Source organism: Tachyglossus aculeatus, chromosome 5 (assembly GCF_015852505.1).
Source record: "Tachyglossus aculeatus isolate mTacAcu1 chromosome 5, mTacAcu1.pri, whole genome shotgun sequence".
Taxonomy (NCBI): Eukaryota; Metazoa; Chordata; class Mammalia; order Monotremata; family Tachyglossidae; genus Tachyglossus; species Tachyglossus aculeatus.
Genome location: NC_052070.1, coordinates 81767937 through 81782153, shown reverse-complemented (window position 1 = coordinate 81782153; position 14217 = coordinate 81767937). Strand labels below are relative to the sequence as shown.

The 14217-nt window shown below is 43.4% G+C and overlaps 1 protein-coding gene across 3 annotated transcripts in view; it reads right to left on the bottom strand.

Annotated features, from left to right (window-relative positions):
* The window catches only part of NSD3 (nuclear receptor binding SET domain protein 3), a 107909-nt gene extending 98968 nt beyond the window's left edge, over window positions 1-8941 (bottom strand). For 2 of the 3 annotated variants that reach the window (XM_038746266.1, XM_038746267.1), the window contains exon 1: window positions 8797-8941. The gene's annotated coding sequence lies outside the window, so the exon portion shown is untranslated. The remainder of the gene's footprint in view (window positions 1-8796) is intronic. The other variant, XM_038746268.1, reaches the window with a different exon arrangement.
* Between the last annotated feature and the right edge of the window lie 5276 nt (window positions 8942-14217).

Sequence of the window (14217 nt, the reverse complement as noted above, 5' to 3'; positions counted from 1 at the left end):
CCACAGGAGAAACTTCTTTGTCAGTTTAGAAATCTTTCTAGTTGACTAACCTCTTTTGAGCTGTTACAAACTGAAAATAACCACACATTAAATTAGAAACAAGGTTTTTCAAACATTCTCGGAGGAAGACGTTCAAGGTGCTAGCATACCTCAATGACCTAATCGGCCCCATCCCTCAATAAAGCAAATGTTTTCAATCTTCAGAGTTGTGTGTGCATTGCATTTAACAGACCTCAAAAATACCATTATTAAGGAACAATAAGCCTAGCCAAAATAATATCGCCTCTCAAATTGTTAATGTTCAAGAATTAGGCAAGAATAGTTTCAAATGAATGAAGCTTCAGAATATCATTTTCATCTTCCAGGAGGGAACTGATATTGACCTAATATCACAAGTGCCCAGACTAAGGAAATTCAATATGCTTTCACTTAAAGCCCTAGCATGACTGTTCTATACCTGAGAAAGGCTTTTTTGCTAGTTATAATTTTTATTTTATTTTAGTTGGAGCCTGTATACAACCACGGTCTCTAGGAGATGGCATATCAAACAAAGAGCAGTAAACTGCATTCCAATTCAACTGGGTTCCTATAGAAAGACTGAAAAAGGGAAAAACCATATTGTGACAATCTTTTTGATAACAAATCCATCATCTGTTAGAAAGCTAAGAAGAGAATTTCCCAAACACAGTCAAATTTGACTCCCCTAATCACTTGGGAAGCATTGCTCGTTTAGCCAAACAGCAATAGTTAAAAACCAAAAAAAAAAGCTGAAAACATGGCAAAGTCAAATTCACCCTGAAGCAACCGATTCACTTTTCAGGTTAATAACTTTGCTTGGGACATACAGGTGCTAAGACACTACTGTCAAGGCTCATTTTTATTAGTTTCAAATTTACAAGACTAACCAGAATACAGACCCAGAACTCTTGCTGGGTATCAATTGCCAGCTATTAGTCTTTAGACTGTAAGCTTGCTGTGGGGCAGAGAATGTGTCTATGAACTCTTTTGTAGGATACTCTCCCAAGAGCTTAGTACAGTGCTCCGCAAGAAGTAAACACTCCAGAAAAACCAATAATTGATTGATGGATATTAAACTTAAAGCCTTAAACTAAAACTGACAGTCCGTTGAGTTTCACAAAAAATATACTTTTCAAGGTAATTACACAAACTGTTCAAATAATGAAATCAATTATAATAAAATTCACAAAAAATATACTTTAAGGTAATTACACAAACTGTTCAAATAATGAAATCATTTATAATAAAAATTTATGCAACAAGTTTTCAACTGATCTTGGTTAGCCACTAGGTAATTAATGCACTTCTGAATGGCCTCCATACAATGCCTCTCTTCTAACAAAGTCCCCCAAACAGGTTCCTTTGGTTTTTAAAGGAAGATGTTTTACTACAGCACTGTTTAGTGGAATGAGTAATTTAAAATCCCCTTCTCTCTTCAGAAGGGTGTGGTTAAGAATAATTTACTTATATTGCAAAGTGAGGACAAACAATGAGTGAACAACTCCTGCATAAAATGGCATATTTGTGGTTAACTTCAGTGTTTCACTCAGACATTCTGGGTTACTGTTAGGATAGAGTTTATAAATTAGTATTTTAATAGTAATTGTTCTTGTCTTTGAATTAGAAACTGTGTATATCTCTGCTGATTAAAAGAAAGAATGCGTGTTTTCCTAGGTTAAAAAATGAACTGTACAACAAAAAGCATGAACTGTGATAACCCTCCCCAACATCTGTAGCCATAGCATCCTGCCTTAGGTTCTCTATCTGTAAAATTAAACCATTAGTATTACCTTACCTCACAGCTTTGGGAATAAATAATGCTCATCCAGCACTCAGAAAACAAACAAGGTAAAAACACTGGACCCAATATCAGAAAGTCTGATTTCTATTCAGGGGCCTTTCAGGTGACTTTGGGTCTCAAATTTCCTCTGTAAATTTAGGGGAATAATCTGTATACCTCTCAACTTCACAAAGATTGTGCGAGGATTAAAGAGACAATGTGTGGGCAATAATTTAGATATACCCCTTAAAAAATTAACAATAAATCTAAGGTGATACTTTGACGGACAGCAAATTCTTTGCCTAGGGCACAAGGGACACGTGGTAAGGAATATCAATACTTATACCCACTATCAGTCCACTGACCTGTACACACCTTCACTTTCAGACTGTGTGTGCACTATCGAACACAGAGACCTAAACATAAAAGAAAATTCCTTCCGGGAGGAGATCAGCAGAATCAGGGAGGGAAGATTTTTCAGTGGGAAGGAGAGGGGAAGTTTTCAAGTGGTGGAAGAGTGGTTTTCAATGGGAGGATGGAAATTTGAGGGGGAGGGGGAAGGTAGTTTCTTGTCTTTTGGGGGCTGGGGCAGGAGGCAATTCTCTGGGGAAGGAGGGAAGATTTTCAGGGAAGGGAGAGAAGCCTTGGCATGGAAGAGGGGAAGTCCCTGACTGGGGGCGGGGGAACCTTGGGAGGGAAGTTCAGAGGGGTCAGCGTGAGCCAGAGACTCCTCTGCTCCCTACTGCTTCAGCTTCCTACAAGGCCAAGGTTAATGAGGGAACCTCAGTGGTTCTCGACGGCCAGGCTGTCAGTCAGGTTTTGTTCCTAACTGGCAGTTTGGAAGGCAGCCATCAAAGAACCAGGTTTGCCTGCCCCAACTCCCCGCTTCGAGAGGGACACACACACACCACACCCCCCTTCCCAATGGGGCCACTGAGCTACAGCCTCACTGCTCCTGAAAGAGGAAGGGGAGACAATACTAACAGTAATAATAATAACAATGATATTGTTAATATTTGCTAAGTGCTTCGAAGGTGTTGAACACTGTTCTAAGTGCTGGGGAAGATGAGATAATCAAGTCAGACATAATCTCTGCCCCACATAAGGCTCACAATCTAAGAAGGAGGGAGAACAGGGACTGAATCCTTATTTTACAGATGAAATAATTGAGCACAAAGAAGTTAAGTGGCTTGTCCCAGGCCATGCAGCAGGCATGTGGCGGATCTGGGATTAGAACCCAGGTCCTCTGACTCCCAAATCCATGCTAGTCCCACCAGGCCTCGCTGCACCTTGTACCTGGTTGCTACCTGGAACTGACTGTGAGCTAACCAGGAGTCTTTGTGGGTACCCAAATGGCAAACCTGCTCTTCTTTTCCCCTTTTTTATACAGATTGAACAACAAGCAGAACCCTAGTTTCAACTTGCAACGTTGTATCTGGTTTATAATTGAAAACATCTGAAGAGCCTTCTCATCCCTCTTGTTGACCTTTTTATCTCATTGTATGTTTTCATAATAAATCATTCAGTGATTATGCAGGTAAGCATTTTAAAACACGGAAATGAGCCAAGAACCCTAGAACTTTGTAGGTTGGTGCTTTTATTAGGGGGCTATTTTTTTTTAATGGAGGCTAGTTAATAATGTAAGCTCCTTGTGGAGAGGGAATGTGTCTGTTTATTGTTATACTGTACGCTCCCAAGCACTCAGTACAGTGCTCTGCACACAGTAAGCGCTCAAAAAATACGATGGAATAATTTGATTTTTCTATGCCAGTTACAATACAAAGCATTCTAGCAGCAACTTAACATTCTATAAGTTCACATAAGGATGGGGTCGAGTCCACTTCATTTTACCCATTGCCCCAAATCCTGATTATTTAGAATCATGCCACACTCCACAGGGCATTCTACGTACACACAATTTTAAGCACCATACTGTGCCAGAATCAGTAGCAACAAAAGACCAACAGACCTCCGTCCCAATTCTCCCAGTGTCTTGGTTTTCCTGAGCATTCATTAGGCGCTTTGTGTGGATTCACTGTTTCAAATCGCTAAATGACCGAGTGCATTACAGAAAAACCTACATATTAATAGCAATAATGCTAGAAATCGGGGGTGAGCAAAATCCAGCCCAAGGGTTGAATGGTGGAAGGAGGCTGGGCTTGCAACCACAGACTCTCAACTGGCTCCAGGCCTGCCACAGATGCACTTAGCAACACACACACACACACACACAAACTCTCTTTCTCTCTCTTTCTCACTCACACACAGGTGCGATGCCCCCCCCCCCCCCCCCACCATGAGGGCAGCCCTGGCGGGTTTGGCTCGTATTATAGGAGCCACTTCCGCTCCTTAAATCAACCTCCCAACAGTGATAGTTATCAAATTGTTAAGTAGCCCTCAGGCCTAAATGATTGCCCACTCCTCTTCCTTTAGTGGGCCAAAAGAGTTCATGCTGCTCTCAACATTTTACCAGAAAATAAATTCAAGCCCTGGGAGAACCAGGAGCCTTACTTAGATCACCTACTTTTCTAACACCTAATCTTGTCATCGCATTAATAACTTTATCAGTAAATACATAAAATACTCCGATATTAGACTGTCCAAATAAATCATTTTGCTCATTTAAATAACCACACCTCTTGATTTTTTTTAGAAAAGACTCGATTTAACTAGGCACAGCAAACTAGCAACGAAATGAGGTTAAGAAAAAAAGGCCAAATTTTCTTATCATGATAAAACTAATTTCAAGCGCTACTTTTTAAAAATATGACAATTTCAATTTTAAAAAGAGAATGAAATACCCCGAAAATTCATTCCTAAGGAAGGCATTCTGGTCATGGGGACCACAAAAAAATATTTTCCTTTTTCTGGGAAGCAATTTAATGCTTTGAATAAGGTACCAAAAATGACAAATTATTTTTCTCGTTTGGCCTTTTTACCTAATCTTCCTCAAGTTCCTTATATCCTTTCTACAATCTTCTCAATGATAAGCGCGAGTCTCATTTTTAAACAAAAGAAAGGTAATTTTTCATGCCACAGAAGCACAAAACCAACAGTCTCTCTTTCTATCACTAATTCTGACCATTTCTGGGAATGTCAGACATGAAAGACTGGCTCTCTACTCTTTCACAAAGAACCAAATCACAGAAGAGATCACTGACAGATATTTTTGACATGACGTGCAGATACAGTAAACACAAGAGAAAGAGCACCTTGCAGATAAGTGCCAAAAACACACGGTAATAATAATAATGGTATGTGCCAAGCACTATTCTAAGCACTGGGGTCGACACAAGGTAATGAGGTTGCCCCACGTGGGGCTCACAGTCTTAATCCCCATTTTACAGATAAGGTAACCGAGGCACACATAAATTAAATTAAATTAATCCTGGAGGACCCGGGATTAAAAGCCCACGACCTCTGAAGCCCAAGATCGCGCTCTGCAGTTGGGCTACTTTTACCCTTAGAGTTTGAATTCTACAGAATCCTGAAGTAACAAAATACTCCTCAATTTTTACACACAGGCTATGCGTTTAACCTCAGTGTTTACCACCAAGCTTCTAGTACGATGCTTCTCAAACAACATATGGAACTAGCTTCTCATTTAGTGGTGCAGGTAGACGAGAGGCCCGTTTTTAAAATCTACCAAACAAACATTCTTATGGACACCGCTTCAGTAATAACCAAGGTGCAATATTTGGGAAATTTTTAGCCCATTTAAAGGGCTCTTGCAAAGATGGAATAATGCATTGAATAATTTTAAATAATTTAAAATTCTCAAACGCTCTTTTGTACCAAACACGTGGCTCCCTAACGTATCAAGAAAAACCTTCAACCAATGCCAAGGGTTAAAACTGCTCTGGCTCCAGAACCAAAATATACATACAGGGTCATATCTTTTTAAGCCTTTATTTTTGTAAAATCATACTCCACTTTGGGTGACGATCAGGCCCTGCCCCTGAGTACAAACTAACACTCTGACGCAATTTAAGCCCACAAGCAGTCAGAACAAGTGATTACTTCAACCCCTCACGTAGTTACATCTGCACAAATTCCAAACAATGAATCTAGTTGATTCAGGTTAACCTGAAGTTACCCCTGAAAATTAACTGGCGTTTCTTCGGTGAGGTCTCCACAGGTCTCAAGTGACATTTGGAGATTCCATTGTGGTAGCTATATAAAAGCAGAGCACTACTACTTTAAAGGGCCTACTTCTCTAACACACCCTTCGCAGAAGCAGAATCAGAAACCAGCCCCTAAAACACCCTCCCAATTTTCCCAGATTGAAAAAATGAAGCCAGCAGATACTGTACAGAAAGCAGATTTTCCTACCCAAAACACACACCCCGTTCTTTGCCAACAGCCTTTAGACAAAGTAAAACAACCAATGCAACTGCCTTATTGACTTAAAGCCTCGGCAGAAAACATTTTGACTACTTCTGTTGTTCCCGAGCCGGGGGTAATTTTCGGCATTTTTTTATATCCCCCCCCCCCCCCCCCGCCCAAACTTCTTCAAAAATCACCAGGAGGAAGCCCATCTGGGATTACCACCGTTTCTGTTTCGGATTTTCCGATAGGGTTAATCTTTGCGCCACGGTCCCCCAGCACGTACTGTTGCCATCTATGTTGCCAACTTGTACTTCCCAAGCGCTTAGTACAGCGCTCTGCACACCGTAAGCGCTCGATAAATACGACTGATTCCCAAGCGCTTAATACAGTGCTCTGCACACAGTAAGCGCTCGATAAATACGATTGACTGATTCCCAAGCGCTTAGTACAGTGTTCTGCACACAGTAAGCACTCGATAAATACGATTGATTGATTCCCAAGCGCTTGGTACAGTGCTCTGCACACAGTAAGCGCTCGATATTACTCTATTTATTTATTTTACTTGTACATATCTGTTCTATTTATTTTATTTTGTTAGTATGTTAGGTTTTGTTCTCTGTCTCCCCCCTTTTAGACTGTGAGCCCACTGCTGGGTAGGAACTGTCTCTATATGTTGCCAATTTGTGCTTCCCAAGCGCTTAGTACAGTGCTCTGCACATAGTAAGCGCTCAATACGATTGATGATGATGATGATGATAAATACGACTGATTGATTCCCAAGCACTTAGTACAGCGCTCTGCACACAGTAATTGCTCAATACGACTGATTGATTCCCAAGCGCTTAATACAGCGCTCTGCACACAGTAAGCGCTCAATAAATACTATTGATTGATTCCTAGGCGCTCAAAGCGCTCGATAAACACGACTAAACGAACCCGGAGAGCAGCACACGAGCGAGGGGACGGAGGGGAAAATGTCGCTACCCGTTTGAAAGGCGGGGGGGGGGGGGGGGGGGGGGGGGGAATGACTGAAAAGATCCGGAGAGCGGGAGGGACGAGGGGGATCCTGAGGGCCTGATAATGACGATGGCCCCTGCTAGGCGCTTACTATGTTCACAGCACCGTCTGGCTCAATCAATACGATTTATTTATATTTATTTATCTTGTACATATCTATTCTATTTATTTTATTTTGTGAGTACGTTCGGTTTTGTCTCCCCCTTTTAGACTGTGAGCCCACTGATGGGTAGGGGCCGTCTCTCTACGTTGCCAACTTGGACTTCCCAAGCGCTTAGTACGGCGCTCTGCCCACAGTAAGCGCTCAATCAATATGATTTATTTATTTATTTATTTTGTGCCTATCTATTCTATTTATTTTATTTTGTGAGTACGTTCGGTTTCGTCTCCCCCTTTTTGACTGCGAGCCCACTGATGGGTAGGGGCCGTCTCTCTACGTTGCCAACTTGGACTTCCCAAGCGCTTAGTACGGCGCTCTGCACACAGTAAGCGCTCAATCAATACGATTTATTTATTATTTATTTATTTATTACATATCCTATTTATTTTATTTTGTATGTTCGGTTCTGTCTCCCCCTTTCAGACTGTGAGCCCACTGATGGGTAGGGGCCGTCTCTCTACGTTGCCAACTTGGACTTCCCAAGCGCTCAGTACGGCGCTCTGCACACAGTAAGCGCTCAATCAATACGATTTATTTATTATTTATTTATTTATTGCATATCTATTCTATTTATTTTGTGAGTATGTTCGGTTCTGTCTCCCCCTTTTAGACTGTGAGCCCACTGATGGGTAGGGGCCGTCTCTCTACGTTGCCAACTTGGACTTCCCAAGCGGTCAGTACGGCGCTCTGCACACCGTAAGCGCTCAATCAATACGATTTATTTATTATTTATTACATATCTATTCTATTTATTTTGTTAGTATGTTCGGTTTTGTCTCCCCCTTTTAGACTGTGAGCCCACTGCTGGGTAGGGACCGTCTCTCTATGTTGCCAACTTGGACTTCCCAAGCGCTCAGTACGGCGCTCTGCACACAGTAAGCGCTCAATCAATACGATTTATTATTTATTTATTTATTACATATCCTGTTTATTTTATGTTGTATGTTCGGTTCTGTCTCCCCCTTTCAGACTGTGAGCCCACTGTTGGGTAGGGACCGTCTCTCTACGTTGCCAACTTGGACTTCCCAAGCGCTCAGTACGGCGCTCTGCACACAGTAAGCGCTCAATCAATACGATTTATTTATTATTTATTACATATCTAGTCTATTTATTTTGTGAGTATGTTCGGTTCAGGGGGGATTTATTTACACTGCGGTATCAGGCAGCAAACATGGCTGCCTCTGCCCCTTTAAATCCGAATGGTCTTTCTTCCCCCCCCCCCCCCACCCCGTTTTTCCACAGAACACCCCGTTCCGCTCCGGGGTCCCTCACGGTAACAGCCCCCCTCAGCCCCACGACGGGGCTGGCAAGGAGAGGCAGGAGAACAAAAGGCTTTCTCCTTCCCAGCAGTCCGCTCCAAACCCCCGCGTCTCCCTCCCGCCGTCCCTCTTTCCCACGCCCCTCCCCGTCCCCCATCTCCCTCCGTCCTGCCCCGTTCCCCGCTCCTCCTCTTCCCTCCGTCGGGCCTTACTGTCATGTCCTCCGCGCTCACCTTCAGTCTGTTCCATTCTAACCCCCCGGCCGTGTCGGCGCGATCGCGGGACGGGCGGGGCCGACGACGGGGCCTAGGCCTCATGAATCCCCGGCCTAGATTTCCTCCGCGCCGGGCGCCGCGGCCATCGCGGCCGGGGGGGCGGGGGGGGGCCGAGGCCTGCGGTGACGAGGGGAAGGGGCGGTTGCGGGGGCTTCCCTCCTCAGCCCCGATCCTTCGCTGGCCGCCTCCACACACTCACACACACACACACACACACTCTCACACCCCCTCAGCCTCCGTGCCTCTCTCGGCCGCCGCCAAATCCGCCGCCGCTGATTGGCTCCCCGGGCGCGGGGCCTGCTGGGAAATGTAGTCCGCCCCCTCAGGCGAGGGAAGGCCAGCAGAAGAATCAATCAATCAATCAATCGTATTGATTGAGCGCTTACTGTGTGCAGGGCGCTGTACTAAGCGCTTGGGAAGTACAAATTGGCAACGTATAGAGACAGTCCCTACCCAACAGTGGGCTCGCAGTCTAAAAGGGGGAGACAAAACCAAACACACTAACAAAATAAAATAAATAGAATAGATATGTACAAAATAAATAAATGAATAAATAAATCGTATTGATTGAGCGCTTACTGTGTGCAGAGCGCCGTACTAAGCGCTTGGGAAGTCCAAGTTGGCAATGTAGAGAGACAGTCCCTACCCAACAGTGGGCTCACAGTCTAAAAGGGGGAGACAAAACCGAACATACTAACAAAATAAAATAAATAGAATAGATATGTACAAAATAAATAAATAAATAAATAAATAAATAAATCGTATTGATTGAGCGCTTACTGTGTGCAGGGCGCCGTACTAAGCGCTTGGGAAGTCCAAGTTGGCAACGTAGAGAGACGGCCCCTACCCATCAGTGGGCTCACAGTCTAAAAGGGGGAGACGTAACCGAACATACTAACAAAATAAAATAAGTAGAATAGATAATGTACAAAATAAATAAATAAATAAATCGTATTGCTTGAGCGCTTACTGTGTGCAGAGGGCCGTACTAAGCGCTTGGGAAGTCCAAGTTGGCAATGTAGAGAGACGGCCCCTACCCATCAGTGGGCTCGCAGTCTAAAAGGGGGAGACAAAACCAAACATACTAACAAAATAAAATAAATAGAATAGATAGGTACAAAATAAATAAATAAAGAAATAAATAAATAAATCGTATTGACTGAGCGCTTACTGTGTTCAGGGTGCCATACTAAGCGCTTGGGAAGTCCAAGTTGGCAACGTAGAGAGACGGCCCCTACCCATCAGTGGGCTCACAGTCTAAAAGGGGGAGACAAAACCAAACACACTAACAAAACAAAATAAATAGAATAGATAGGTACAAAATAAATAAATAAATAAATCGTATTGATTGAGCGCTTACTGTGTGCAGGGTGCCGTACTAAGTGCTTGGGAAGTCCAAGTTGGCAACGTATAGAGACAGTCCCTACCCATCAGTGGGCTCACAGTCTAAAAGGGGGAGACAAAACCAAACACACTAACAAAATAAAATAAATAGAATAGATATGTACAAAATAAATAAATAAATAAATCGTATTGATTGAGCGCTTACTGTGTGCAGAGTGCTGTACTAAGCGCTTGGGAAGTCCAAGTTGGCAACGTAGGGAGGAGGCCCCTACCCATCAGTGGACTCGAAGTCTAAAAGGGGGAGACAAAACCAAACATACTAACAAAATAAAATAAATAGAATAGATATGTACAAAATAAATAAATAAATAAATAAATAAATAGATAAATCGTATTGATTGAGCGCTTACTGTGTGCAGGGCGCCGTACTAAGCGCTTGGGAAGTCCAAGTTGGCAACGTAGAGAGACGGTCCCTACCCATCAGTGGACTCACAGTCTAAAAAGGGGAGACAAAACCGAACATACTAACAAAATAAAATAAATAGAACAGATAGGTACAAAATAAATAAATAAATAAATCGTATTGATTGAGTGCTTACTGTGTGCAGGGTGCCGTACTAAGCGCTTGGGAAGTCCAAGTTGGCAACGTAGAGAGACGGCCCCTACCCATCAGTGGGCTCACAGTCTAAAAGGGGGAGACAAAACCAAACACACTAACAAAATAAAATAAATAGAATAGATAGGTACAAAATAAATAAATAAATAAATAAATAAATCGTATTGATTGAGCGCTTACTGTGTGCAGAGCGCCGTACTAAGCGCTTGGGAAGTCCAAGTTGGCAACGTAGAGAGACAGTCCCTACCCAACAGTGGGCTCACAGTCTAAAAGGGGGGGACAAAACCGAACACACTAACAAAATAAAATAAATAGAATAGATAGGCACAAAATAAATAAATAAATAAATAAATAAATCGTATTGATTGAGCGCTTACTGTGTGCAGAGCGCCGCACTAAGCGCTTGGGAAGTCCAATTTGGCAACGTATAGAGACGGTCCCTACCCAACAGTGGGCTCGCAGTCTAATGGGGGGAGACAAAACCAAACATACTAACAAAATAAAATAAATAGAATAGATAGGTACAAAATAAATAAATAAATAAATAAATAAATCGTATTTATTGAGCGCTTACTGTGTGCAGAGCGCCGTACTAAGCGCTTGGGAAGTCCAAGTTGGCAACATACAGAGACGGTCCCTACCCAACAGTGGGCTCACAGTCTAAAAGGGGGAGACAGAACCGAACATACTAACAAAATAAAATAAATAGAATAGATATGTAATAAATAAATAAATAATAAATAAATCATATTGATTGAGCGCTTACTGTGTGCAGAGCGCCGTACTGAGCGCTTGGGAAGTCCAAGTTGGCAACGTAGAGAGACGATCCCTACCCATCAGTGGGCTCGCAGTCTAAAAGGGGGAGACAGAGAACAAAACCAAACATGCTTACAAAATAAAATAAATAGAATAGATATGTACAAGTAAAATAGAGTAATAAATATGTACAAAAATATATACATATATGCAGGTGCTGTGGGGAAGAGAAGGAGGTAAGGTGGGGGGGAAGGAGAGGGGGACGAAGGGGAGAGGAAGGAAGGGGCTAAGAACATGTCGGATGAAAGTGACAAGGGATGTAATAATAATGACGGTGTTTATTAAGCGCTGACTATGTGCAAAGCACTGTTCTAAGCAGGCAGTCCTATTTGCTGAGCGCTTACTGCGCGCACTGGGCTAAGCGCTTGGGAAGTACAAGTTGACAGGCCTTCTAGACTGTGAGCCCACTGTGGGGTAGGGGCCGTCTCTATGTGTTGACTTCCCAAGCGCTTAGTACAGTGCTCTCCACACAGTAAGCACTCAATAAATACGATTGAGCCCACCCTTTGTAGGGGCCGTCTCTATGTGTTGACTTCCCAAGCGCTTAGTACAGTGCTCTCCACGCAGTAAGCGCTCAATAAATACGGTTGAGCCCACTCTTTTAGACTTTGAGCCCACTGTTGGGTAGGGACTATCTCTATATGTTGCCAACTTGTACTTCCCAAGCACTTAGTACAGTGCTCTGCACACAGTAAGCGCTCAATAAATACGATTGATTGATTGAATGAATGAATGGATGAATGGCAACATAGACGGTCCCAACAACGGGCTCAATCAATCAGTTGTATTTATTGAGTGCTTACTGTGCGCAGAGCACTGTACTAGGCGCTTGGGAAGTACAAGTTGGCAACACATAGAGACAGTCCCTACCCAACAGCGGGCTCACCCTCTAGAAGGGAATACGTTCCGGTGTCATTCATTCAATCGTATTTATTTATATTTATTCATATTTATATGTTGCCAACTTGTAATTCCCAAGTGCTTAGTACAGTGCTCAGCACACAGTAAGTGCTCAATAAATATGATTCATTGATTGATTGATTGAGCGCTTACTGTGCGCAGAGCACTTCTAGACTGTGAGCCCACTGTTGGGTAGGGACCGTCTCTATGTGTTGACTTCCCAAACGCTTAGTACAGTGCTCTCCACACAGTAAGCGCTCAATAAATACGATTGAATGAATGAATGACAACATAGACGGTCCCAACAACGGGCTCACCCTCTAGAAAGGAATATGTTCCGGTGTCATTCATTCAATCGTATTTATTTATATTTACTCGTATTTATATGTTGCCAACTTGTACTTCCCAAGTGCTTAGTACAGTGCTCTGCACACAGTAAGTGCTCAGTAAATACAATTGATTGATTGAGCGCTTACTGTGTGCAGAGCACTGTACTAAGCACTTGGGAAGCACAAGTCGGCAACATCTACGGTTCCTATCCAGCAACAGGCTCACAGTCTAGAAGGGGAGACGAACAACAGAACAAAACATGGAGACAGTTGTCAAAATCGTCAGAACAAACAGAATTAAAGTTGATTTTAAAAGGGCTGTAAAGTGGTGCGCGATTATGTTTGATTTTACGATCGGCATGCAGGGCAGGGTGGGCGCCGCTGAGGTGGGAGGTTCACTCATTCATTCAATCGTATTTATTGAGCATATTTATTGATTTATTTATATCCCCCTTCTAGACTGTGAGCCCACTGTTGGGTCGGGACCGTCTCTATGTGTTGCCAACTTGTACTTCCCGAGAGCTTAGTACAGTGCTCTGCACACAGTAAGCGCTCAATAAATACGATTGAACGAATGAATGAATGGAGCGCTTACTGCGTGCAGGGCACCGTACTAAGCGCTTGGGAAGCACAAGTTGACGACATAGACGGTCCCCACCCAACAACGGGCTCACCCTCTAGAAGGGAATACATTCCGGTGTCCCAGTTGATTAAAAAACGGCTGTAAAGTGGCGTGCCATTATGTTTGATTTTACAATCGGCATGCAGGGCAGGGTGGGCACCGCCAAGGTGGGAGGTGTTTTTTTTCCAGAATATTGAGGAAAGGGCACGGCCGGCGTTGGGCCATCGTTATAAAATCCGAAGAGTAAGATTATCAAACCCACCAACCAGTCCTTAGTGATGCCAGGTATGGAGGGCGGAGAGGTCCTTCCTACTCTGGGCTATCGCTGGCACTGGAGGCAGAATTGGGAGCCCGACTACCAAGGCCACCATTAGCTGGTAAGCAGTCATGCTGGAGCCCCATCCCTCATTGCTCTGCACACAGTAAGCGCTCAATAAATACGATTGATTGATTGATTGATTCTCTGCCAACTCCAGGACGTGTTCGTCTTTCCTTTCGGCCGAGAAAGGCCCATTTTGAGCGGTCCGATGGGCACCGGACTACAGGTATTAGTTTGTTACGGCAAACACTCAACCCTTCTGTTTTCAGGAAGGCCTACAAGTCTCTGCTTCTCCTGACTCATTTTCTTGCTACTTTAATTATTGGCTTAGAGGATGATGGGTAGTGTGGAGTGCGTAAGCATCTGTACTGTATCCTGGCCTGCCCAGGGAAGCTGAGGGTTTGGGGCGCTGATTACATCGCTCTTTTCCAGC